The 12052-nt window shown below is 38.4% G+C and overlaps 1 protein-coding gene across 1 annotated transcript in view; it reads left to right on the plus strand.

The window, feature by feature from the left end:
* Window positions 1-3426: 3426 nt before the first annotated feature.
* Window positions 3427-12052, plus strand: part of eys (EGF-like photoreceptor maintenance factor) — a 209318-nt gene continuing 200692 nt past the window's right edge. The window contains exon 1 of the mRNA XM_086093363.1: window positions 3427-3563. The gene's annotated coding sequence lies outside the window, so the exon portion shown is untranslated. The remainder of the gene's footprint in view (window positions 3564-12052) is intronic.

The raw sequence follows: 12052 nt of genomic DNA on the forward strand, positions 1-12052 counted from the left end.
CAATTGTCATTCTCTACTGATGTTGTTTGGACTGCACAGTCGCTGCCTCATGTTTAGTGAACACAAACGTGGGCTTGAGTTCATTATTCAGCCGCTGAGCACTTGCGCAACAGTCTCATTATATTCATATTCAAGAGGGATCTTGGTATTTCTCAGCGGGCTCCATGCAGCTGACTTTGTGTGCGTAACTGCGGGCTAGATTAACAAGCTGATGAGTCAGCATATTCTAGTACAAAGAGCCTCAAGCACACAGACTGTGTAACCTGCGGCAATGTGTTGCAAAGGATTACAAATAACTGCTGATCAATGGACAAGGACTAAAGAGTTTTCCTATTATAATACTTCACCTAAAATGAGTCAATAACTATATTTGCATTAAAATCAAGGTTAGCTAGCTAACATTGTGTTTCAATTTTATGATTGTTGTTCCTTCGTAGGACCTTCAGCATATGATCGGGAATAAAATATACAGTAAACACTCCCCAAAGCCTAGCCTAAATAAAAGCATATTTTTAGATTACAAGGTCAAACACGAACACTTTTTCATACTAGATATGTAGGAATGATGCAAATAGTTTGTAGTGCTGCACAGATAAATGCTTGCTTTTGTGGGTTATACATTTTCATAAAAAAGAAAAAAAAGCAGCGAAGGTCAATATTTCTACACCTAATGAAGAGGCCTTAAGCTGCAGGAAATATTGCCAACGTTACAAGCCAAAGGGCAGCTCATTAATCTAACCACAGTGGGGGAGCCAACCGAATTCGCTAGCTTAAATGTCTTTAGACCAGGATAAGCACTGGGTATAAAATATATCAAATGTTAAGGTCACACGTTTATATATTTATGTATTTCGATAAGAGCTTTTCTAAAATTGATCCTTAAATTGATGTTTTAAAGTGATGTAGCTTTAACACAGTGTGTTTAACAAACACTCATCATGATACACATAGGAAGCCCTTTTCAGCAGTATTCAATCTTTTATTAGTACAAATCGTTATTTACAGACTGCACTTGCCTTTAGCTCAGTGATTCTCAATTATTTACGCGACCCAAGAGGAAGAAAATATTTCACACCTCTCCGATGCGACTATCAATAGTATCGTTTGTCTCTGCAGAGGAGCTAATACTCTCTGACAATAAAATCACTACTGCCACCTACTGTAGTGGATGTGCAATCACACTCAATTATAGTACAGCAACAACAACAACAAAAAACATGTTCTCTGAGGTTATGAGTGCCAAGAGCAAATTTACAGAATTAAAGAGCAATTTTGAATGGATTTTTTTATTTTATTTACTTGTTAACTAGTTAATCTTGACTAATATATATATTTAGCTAAATCTAATTGTGATAATACTTTTAATTTTACATACATATAAAAGGAAAACAAGTTTCCTAATTAAAGAATTTGAGAACAAATTGAGGTAAAAATGTGCAATTTTGATCTCTGTCCACGTGGACTAATGTAGTCTGGACATGTCATAAAATGAGCCGGTTTCACCTCAACAATCCCCCGACACCAAATTGTCCTGCAGTAAGGTCTTTAACCCCCTGCTCGTACTGTTGCTCGGCAACACTCAGTAGAAAAGTGATTGCAGCGGCGCAGCGGGGGATGCGAATGTAACTTTTCATTTAAAGGGATATAGGTCATTGTGGAAAACTCTCATACACCAGCTGTCAAAACCAGCCACAGAACAACTGAATGTGAATTTAATATGAGTACTGTTGAATGTTGTTCTGCAGCTGCTGGAGCTGGATTTCAAAGTGAGGTGACCTGTTCATTAATACTAATCTCTATGGGTCAACTGCATATATTTAAACAAATAGGCGCACATCATGGAATGGGCGTTTATTCACTTACAATTAGTAGTTGAGGATGAATTTATAGTCACATCCTTGCAGGATTACAAACATTTCATGTAGCTCTACACAAAGACTGGCTTTGACCAGATATGTTGTGACAGCATTTCCCAAGATCCCTAATTAGTACGTGATAGTTGTTTTTCTCAAACTTTCCTGCTAATTAAACAAACAATATATACATGGTTATTCTTTGATGAACTTTGTGGTTTTTGATGAGTTGACTTATTCCAGGGTTCCTCCTAATTCTCTGACATGTACACTGTAAAAAATTGACTGTAGAATTTACAAGAAATAGCTGGGAAAAAGTTGCGAGCTAATTCTTGTAAAATCTCAGTACGTTACTGTATTTTTTTTTTTTACAAGTATTTACTTTTACAGCAATTCACTTTTGTATTCTGCGTAATACACAAATGCAGTATGTCGTCCATCCATCCATTTTCTTTACCGAGTATTCCTCAAAAGGGTCACTGGAGCCTATCCCAGCTGGCTTCATTCAGTAGGTGGTGTACACCCTGAAATAGTTGCCAGCCAATCTCACAGCACACAGCGACAAACAACCGTCCACACTCACAATCACACTTAGGGACAAATCAGAGCGCTCAATTAACCGGCCAATGCATGTCTTTGGAATGTGGGAAGACTGGTGTACCCGGAGAAAACCAGGCACAGGGAGAACATGGAAAGCCCACACAGGAAGGCCGAAGCCCGGACTCGATCTCACGCCCTCAGCACTGGGAGGCGGACATGCTAACCAGTCATCCACCGTGCCGCCCTCGTTGTAAAATCAATCTTCGTTCTGCAGCTGAGTGCATAAATGAATATGAGCTGTAAAATTGCCTGTTTATCGGAGAAATGCGATGTGAAGACATTGCACACTGCCCTCACGCTAAAATATTATTCTTGTCCTTGCTCTGGTGAAAATATAGGGTTCGCTGTTTGCTTCTTCTCCTATAGAGATACCCGCCAAAATCAAACAATCTTTACAGTGTTTACCTGTAATCCACATATATACGTGCCAAAACATAGTTTTGTATTTTACCGCTAATTATACATCAAATTACTGTACTTTGCTTTTACCCATAACGCATTGCTGTATACAGTTAAATACTGTAAAAATAAAAATAAACAAGAAAATGCTGTATTTTTTTTACTGTAGATTTTACTGAAATGTGTTACAGTATAATTGGAATGTTGACGAAGAAGTGTATTTCATTCTTTCTCTCCGAAAGATACAGGATATGTTTAAAGTTTTGGAGCAGTACCAGTTGAGTTGAGTTTATCCACACTACCATGTTATGGTCACAGAATGTAGACCAACCTTTTACTCCACAGTCTCCACTTTGCTTGTTTTGCGCACCAATCCCTCATGGCAAAAACAAATTTCCATTTACTGAGTTGTTACATAAGATAATAGCTTGGCTTGCCTGCTGAATAATTCGTTCAACCTTGAATAATCAATCAGACAGGCAGAATCTCCGCCCCTGTTGTGCCCCATAGGTCCTCTCCCCTACAAGTGGGCACGCCTCCAGTCCTCAGCGTCTGATCACATCTCCTAGCAACAGTTTCATCCTGCGCTCTCCCAAATGGCTCAGCTGTCCAATTTCCTGGGAGGCGACACATCTCAATTCTGAATAAGAAACTCCACAAAATGATGCTGCAGGTCGGCCTCACAGGGCGAAGATCCTTTTCAACTTAATGGTGAGCATGCTTCCTACCAGCAAAGACTCTGTCTAATTGACAGCGAGGAGAGACTAGCGCTGTGCTGCTCTACATACACTAGCAGATGGCCCTACTAGTCAGATTACCCAGCCATGCTAAATCCTAACCCTAGCCCTTGTAAAAAAAAAGAAAAAAAAAAAAAGGTCCAGACAGACATGTCGGCTGGGTGTAATGCTAATCTGTTGTTTGTTTTACTAGAAGCCAACTCCAGATTAATGTGTGAGAGAAACGACATGGCTTCCAAACTCTGATAAAAACACCATTAGGATGTGATACACATTTATCTCCTTGTCTATTTGCCATCTTGACAGCTGTAGCATTTTATATGAAACCAATTAGCAAAGCAGCAACCAATAATACCAGCAAAAGTGCTCTAACTGCTGTCAATTGTTTTAGCGACAGCCTATAGGACGGAGCAACACTCAGATTTTAACTTGCAGTTGCCTCACTATTTTGTGTGGCCATTTGTTGCTAGGCAGCATTTTTTCTCAAGAGCCCAAACAAAACAATTAGCGTATTCCAGCTCTGCCCACTGGACTTTTTGCATAACAAATTATGGCTTACGGTGCTGGGCCCCGCCTGGACAGATAACTGGCAAACATTACTCAACTGTATTGTTGAGGCAGATACATGGACTTATGTTGTACACATATGATGTATATGAATATGAAATTCCTGTTGAAAAATGACGGTGACAGATTTTATGTTTTTTCTTTTTAATAATTATGGTTAAATTATTAAATAATTATATCTCTCTCTCTCTTTCTCTCTCTCTCTCTCCCGCTGATCAGTTACTCTAGTAAGGCTCAATTGAAAAATACATTGTACATTGTTTTCAGAAATGCTATAGTGACTGCATTGAAACTCCAACTCTAATTATATACTCTAAGTCCCATTTTGTATTTTGTTTTTTTACTGACAAAACTAACGATAATGAACAGTGAAATGTTCTAAACAAAGAGCGCACACATACAAATTGTGAAGTGTATTTGACAGTATATAAATTTGACGTGATTTTCCTAATTAACATTTTTTAGACCAAGGGGTGTGTGGATATGCAATATAATGTAATTAGCTCTGTTTTAGCCGAAGGCCAAGTAAACATGCCAAAATTGAAAGTATGCTTTAGAATTTCTTTTTTGATTTTTGAGAATGATTACAAGATTTTAAATGAGTATCGAATGCATGATACAAATGTGTTCCTCAAATAATTTGTCTATTCACCTGATGAATGGCTGAAATGTATGGAGGACCAAAACAAAAAACAAACAAACAAACAAAAACAGATATAAATATTATATTATTTAAAAAAATAAATATAATTAAAATCTCTCTCTCTCTCTCTCTCTCTCTCTCTCTCTCTCTCTCTCTCTCTCTCTCTCTCTCTCTCTCTCCCTCCCTCCCTCCCTCCCTCCCTCTCTCTCTCTCTCTCTCTCTCTCTCGATATATATATATATATATATATATTTATATATTATTTTCACTGTTAGTTATTTAATCATTTATTATTATTATTTAGTCATTTATTTAGTCATTTATTTATTTTGAATGTTGGCACATTTGGTCCATACTGCCAGGACGAAATGTTATTCAAATAAGCGTGTCTTGGGTTGGACTCCGTCGTTGTATACTGCCTTTCATTGGTCGAGTGAGCGGGTCGGCGAACAAGAAAGTCTCGCCGACTTGAATGAAGAGCTCCAGCATTGGACGACTTTCTGGTCCACTGTCACCTTGACTTGTTGTCAAGCAACTCAAGTCGCAAGTTGTGGTGACAGTGGATAAGTTAGTCCGTTGCTGAAGTTCTCCAATGCAAGCTGGCGAGACTTCCTTGTTCGCCGACTCGCTTACGACCGCCTCCTCATTTGAATAACATTTCGTCCTGGCAGCATGGACCAAAACTGCCAAAATTATAATTATAATATTATAATTATATATAATATATATTAATATTATGAGTAAATAAATGACTAAATCAATTACTAAAAATGAAAATAAAAACGAATATCAAAAAATATAAAATACAAATGTATTTATTTGTTATACACTGTATATATTTTGTTGTTTTTATTTCCATCTATATTTATTTTTTTTAATTTAATTTTCGAATGTTATTTTTTTATATCCATTTTATTTTCACTTTTAGTCCTTTATTTATTTATTTAGTCCTTTATTTATTTTTAATTTGGGCAGTTTTGGTCCTCCATAGAAATGCAACCGTTAACTATAAAACCGGTATATACAGTAAGCGATATATAAACTTGGGTTCAATTTTTCATGACATAATTGTAGTAGCATCATACAATCAAATTTACTTATTTAGGCCAACTAGGGGTTCTAAACATTGGAAATGGTAAAACTGTGGAACTTCTAAACCTTCCTTACCCAACGGTAACACAAAGTTGGCAAAAACACTGAACATAATGTGTAATTGATGCAATAATGTGCCCAAAGCTGTGAGAAAGTCACAAAGCAATTTTCTGGTCTGTGAGTGTACAACCTAAAACTAAATCATGATTATGTGACTGTGCAGCCTCAAACACTGCCTCTATTATATATTTTTTTATGCTGGGACCTAAAAGTTGTGTGTTTGAAAGAAAAAATAAGCTATATTGTATTTACTCCAAAGAAAACTAACAAAGCTCTAAATTGTAATGGTTCTCTGCCCAGAGTTCCAAATATACACAGAAACACAGTAGCTGACACAACGAGGGGCTATTGAAAACACAAAAATAAACAGTTCTTAAAGGGAAAGCCACTGTAGTGAATTCAATTCTTTGGGTGAAATTTTGTCGCTTGAGGTCTAAGCCCAATTTAGCCAATAGCTCAGACAAGAAAGTACAGCTGGAAGCCGAAGACCTAACCATGTTATTTTCACTTTTCTAGAATAAAATCCAACACAAACACAGTTTGATTTTTGCACTGCAACTTTGTGCCTTGGTGAAGTTTACAGACTGGATTAAACAACTTTTATTAATTATGTAGACAATGTCGCTCCATATTTATTAAGTGACACTCATTATTTTGAATCATAGTCATTACATAATGACTGAGGTCTTATTGTGCAATGGTGGTTGTCCTCATTCTACCTGTCAGAATTATCAACTGACGTTCCTCAAATGTTCCAAAATTATTGTTAATTCCAGTCAGTGTTCTTCATGTGTCTCAATGATTCAATTGTCAGGACCCCCCACTGATTTTGAATGACATACAATGGTCTTACTACAAACCAAATTCCCCAAAAGTTGGGACACTATACAAATTGTGAATAAAAACTGAATGCAATTATGTGGAAGTGACAAATTTGAATATTGTATTCATTATAGAACATAGAGAACAGGTCAAAAGTTTAAACTGAGAAAATTCATAATTTTAAGGGAAAATTATGTTGATTTTAAATGTCATGTTGTCAACAACAAAAAAGTTGTGACAAGGCCATTTTCACCGCTGTGAGGCATTCCTTCTTCTTCTTCTTACAACAGTCTGCAAACGTCTGGGGATCGAGGAGACAAGTTTCTCAAGTTTAGAAGTAGGAATGCTGTCCCATTCTTGTCTAACACGCATCTCTCTAACTGTTCAACTGTCTTGGGCTTTCTTTGTTGCACCTTCCCCTTAATGATGCGTCAAATGTGCTCTAGAAGTAAAAGAAGTGGACTGCAGGCGGGCCATTTCAATACCCGGATCCTTTTCCTACGCAGCCATGATGTTGTAATTGGTGCTGCATGTGGTCTGGCATTATGGTGTTGAGAAATGCAAGATCTTCTCTGAAAGTGATGATGCCTGGATGGGAGCATATGTTGTTCTCGAATCTGAATATACCTTTTTTGCATTGACGAGGCCTTTCCAGATGTGGAAGCTGCCCATGCCACACGCACTCATGCAACCCTATACCATCACAGATGCCGGCTTATAAACTGAGTGCTGATAACAACTTGGGTTGTCTTTATCCTCTTTAGTCAGTATGATATAGCGCCCCAGTTTGCCACAAAGAACTTTGAATCTGACTACAAAACAGGTTTCCACTTTGCCACACTCCATTTTAAATAACCCCTGGCCCAGAGAAACGCCTGCGCTTCTTGGTCTGCTTTAGAAATGGCTTCTTCTTTGTACTGTAGAGTTGTATCTGGCAACGGCGGCTGACACGGTGGATTGTGTTCGCCCACAATGTTTTCTGGAAGTATTGCTGAGCCCTTTCTGTGATTTCCCTTACAGTAAGCATTCCTGTTTGCGGTGCAGTGCCGTTTAAGGGCCCGAAGATCATGGGCATTCAGTATGATTTTTCGGCCTTGACCCTTACACACAGAGATTGTTCCAGATTCTCTGACTCTTTAGATTATGTTATTCACTGTAGATGATGATTACTTCAACCTTTTTGCAATTTTTCGCTGGTAAACACCTTTCTGCTATTTCTTCACTATCTTTCTGCGCAACATTGGAGGAATTGATGATTCTCTACCCATCTTCGCTTCTGAGAGACACTGCCACTCCGAGAAGCTCTTTTTATACTCCAATCAAGTTGCCAATTGACCTCATTAGTGGTAACTGGTCTTCCAGCTGTTTTTTTTATAAGTGCAATTGACTTTCGAGCCTCTTATTGCTACCTGTCCCAACTTTTTGAGATTTGTTGGCACCATAAAATTTAAAATCAACATATTTTTCCCTTAAAATGATAAATTTTCTCAGTTTAAATTTTTGACCTGTTATCTATGTTCTATTCTGAACAAAATATTGAAATTTGGCGTTTTTATTCACAATTTGTATAGTGTCCCAACTTTTTGGGAATTGGGTTTGTAGATTAAGTCAAATTGTGGGATGTTGTTTGGCACCTTTATAGCAGTCACAGTTTTCAATTGATTTGCAAACTTACAACATGAAATGTATCTTTGTCAGTGGGAGAACGCAAAAGTTCACAAAAGTTGAATAGTGTTGCCTGCAATGATTTTTGTCACAGCTTGTTGTAACTGTTCTCTCGTGTTCCATTACTCTCTGCCATATTTCAAACTGATCCACTGTCAAAATGTCCGCTTTTTATAGATGCTTTTTGGAAGAGCAATGGCACTATTTACTCACTGTGAAATGTCGTGTTTCCTGTGACTAATGTGTCACCCGCTTTTAATGTGACTCAGCAGTAGAAAGTATTGACAATAACTTTGGTGTCACTTTTTATATAAAAAACATTTGAGGGAGATGCTTGGTGGGGCTGGCGGTTAGCACATCTGCGTCACAGTCACAGGTTCTGAGTTTGAGGCCGTTCTATGTGGAGTTTGCATGTTCCTCATCTACTTGCATGTTTTCTCCTGGTACTTAGGGTTTCTACTTCAGTCCAAAAAACATGCATATTATTTGGACACTAAACTGCCTATAGCTGTGCATGTTAATGCTTGTTTATCTATGTGTGCTGTGATTGATTGGTGACCAGTCCAGGTTGTAAACCGCCTCTCACCCAAAATCAGCTGGGTGAGGCTAGAGCTTACTTGTGACCCTGTACATGAAAAGAGGAATAAAGGGAATGGAAGGATGCTTTTAAGGGAAGATTGTCCAATCCAGCCCAATCTTTGGTGCATCCACACAAATTGGAATTTAAGACAATCTCTTCACATGATGACACATACAGGCTAATAAGAGCTTTTTTTAACATGAAAAAAAAAAGCAGAAGTAGCTGCCTTCGACGCACACTCCTTTACTGAAAATAGTGAAAGACTGGATGTATTCTACTAAACCAGTGGTTCTCAACCTTTTTTCAGTGTGGTACTCCCTGTGAAATATTTTTTCACGCCCTAACCAGGGCAAAACTTTTTGGGTTGAGAAAAGATTTGAAATAGAGAGTTGTGCCATCATTGTCTAAAAAGAAAGAAAGACATAATTAAATGAATGATAGATTTGTGCACACAAACATTATCACCATTAACTGTTCTCCTCTGGGGTCATATTAAAGACCTGTTTTTAAAAATAACTTTCTTAATGTAAAATAAAGTTTTGAAATGATTGACAGATGATGCTAGATGGCATAGGACAAGCTGGGCCGGATCATCCTGCTAAGGGGAGACTCAATTTAGTTGAATAACATTTATTTTATGAGCTTATATTTTACTGAAGTATATGCATAAATTAGTGAATATTTCAAATCATTTTTGCATGGATGCTACGTTTTAATTATTCTTTTAAAATCTCACGTGCACCCTGGAGTGCCTTCACGTACCCCCATTTGAGAAACACTACTAAACAAAGGTCAACCCAAGCTTTGTTGTTTTAGTATTTTGACATAGTAAAATTGGGAAAAGCAACACGTATATTGTACATTAGCAATAAGAGTGATACTGTTTAGTTTAGTCATGAATTAGGACCCTGGACCAAGATAAAAACAATTTAATTAATTAATTCTAAGCTACTTAATTAATATAATTTAAGATGTGGAATTATATTTTTTTCTTTCGCTGTTTGATAGCATAAATGGTACAATGTTCCTCCACTATGCCCCACTAGATTCGAATTGCTATTGTGAGTCCATTATCCTCCAGGAACTTTAAAGTAATGACATTGTAGTTATATTTGGTCATTATAACATTGCTAAAACAACAAATCTTGCCCGATCCGCCGTCTCCTCATCCTGAGATCCGCCCTTTCCCCCTTTGTGCTTTGCATGCTTATGTTTAATTGCAAGTTTGGACAAAGGCGTGTTGGTGCCAGCAAGCAGCTGCAGCTCCTTGTCTTAAGCCGGACGGACTTGGACTCCACCATGTTGCCAGATCATCAACACTCATCACTGAGTTTATTGCATCCAGCCATAGGAGACTCTAGTTTGACTTCCTGACAACTAATTATGGTCTGTGTGAAAGCTGGCCTTCCTGCAAACACTTGGACATCCCGCACCCGCACCACCCTCCCCGTCAGTTAAAGTTGTTTGTGCTGGTACCAGGCCCGTATGATGGAGTTCCATGCTTTTTTTAGTTCAGTGATAACTACAGTAGTTTTCAGACAACAACCTTCTTTGTACTTATTATTCTTTGTACCTATTTGGCTGCCTCCGTGCTTCCATGTTGTCTTGGGCTACGGCAGTTCATCTTACCAGCAACATGGTTTTCCATCTTAATCATACTAGGCCTACCTGTAAGTCGACAAATAACTTTTACATTCTTGGAGTATTAGTTCCCCCATTGTATAGTTATTTGAGTACAATTCAAGGTTTGTGCATCATTTTCTATATTCACGGAGAGAATGCAGTCAGTGTGAAGTAGGCAGCAAAGAGTTTTCTGTCATTTTTAGAACGCCCATGGCTGATAGTCGGTTAAGCATGGATGGATTCTACAAAGTTTTTCTCGGGGCATTAAATCACATCAAGGGTGAGTTTGCTTTCCGTCAATAACCAGCGAACCTCAATCATTTAATTAACCGAGCCATGAAGCGTGATTGGTCTCGGTAAACATCAGAGGGGAGCGTAATTGTTAGCAACAGATTCCACCTATTCCTCCATCTTCTCAACAACACGATAGTTCAAAGTCTCTTTTCGAGCCACAGTCTCCGCCACAAGCTTTGCCAACTGATGCCAGAAGTGAACCAAAACAGCTTGGATGTACTCAGCTGTCAGCAGAGAGGATGTGAACACTCAATTTAAATCTGTTTAGGTATCGTGCAGACAATGGCAATTCGATTCTGATACTGATTATAAACTTATTGATCACAATTTGGTGTACAAAAAGTAAGAATTGACCACAAAGGTTTGACTGCGCCGATGGAGGCCAAGGCCCTTAAGAGAGAGTTTTTCTCTCAGCTGTCCAAAACTGCATGGAATTTGCTGTAGTCGCTGCCAAAAGCCAAACTCAACTTAAGGAACCAGAACTCTCCCTCTTTCCTGCTGTTTATCCTGACCTTGCTCCAGTTTTGACTTAACACCATGTCATGTCTCTGCCAGGTGCACCCTTCCCAGTGTTCGACTTTTAACATCTCTCAATGGGAAGAGGAACGAGTAATACATTATTGAATGGCTACGTTAGTAGTTGGCTTCTTTTTTGTTCACAAAAATGATCAACTCTACCCATGCGTGGATTACTGTGGCCTAAATAATATCAGTCCCTGCCACTGCCTCCTCCATGAAAAAACATCTGGATCTGTTGTTAAGGCCTAGAATACCTGGTCAACTGGGAGTGTAACGGAGCAGAATGCCAAAGTTGATAGTTTAAGACTCATCCATGATTTCCACTGCCAACACCCACGTTGTCAAGTCGTGCACCAGATCGTCTACACTCATCATTGAGTTCGGTGCATCCAGTCATAGAAGACTCAGTCAGGACTTCCACCCCGTCATCCCATAGCACCCCAGCCCCCCTACACCAGAAGACATTATCGAGCCACATCTTTCCACCAAAAATCATATCACGTTTATTGGTCACTTGTGTCTGCACCTAGGTCCTCCTCAAACTCTAGTTTCACTCTCCATTTTTAAGGACGTTTTCATGTACACTTTACCTTAAAAA

This window comes from Leptonotus elevatus, chromosome 13 (genome assembly GCF_054856555.1).
Source record: "Leptonotus elevatus isolate MCC_2025b chromosome 13, RoL_Lele_1.0, whole genome shotgun sequence".
NCBI lineage: Eukaryota > Metazoa > Chordata > Actinopteri > Syngnathiformes > Syngnathidae > Leptonotus > Leptonotus elevatus.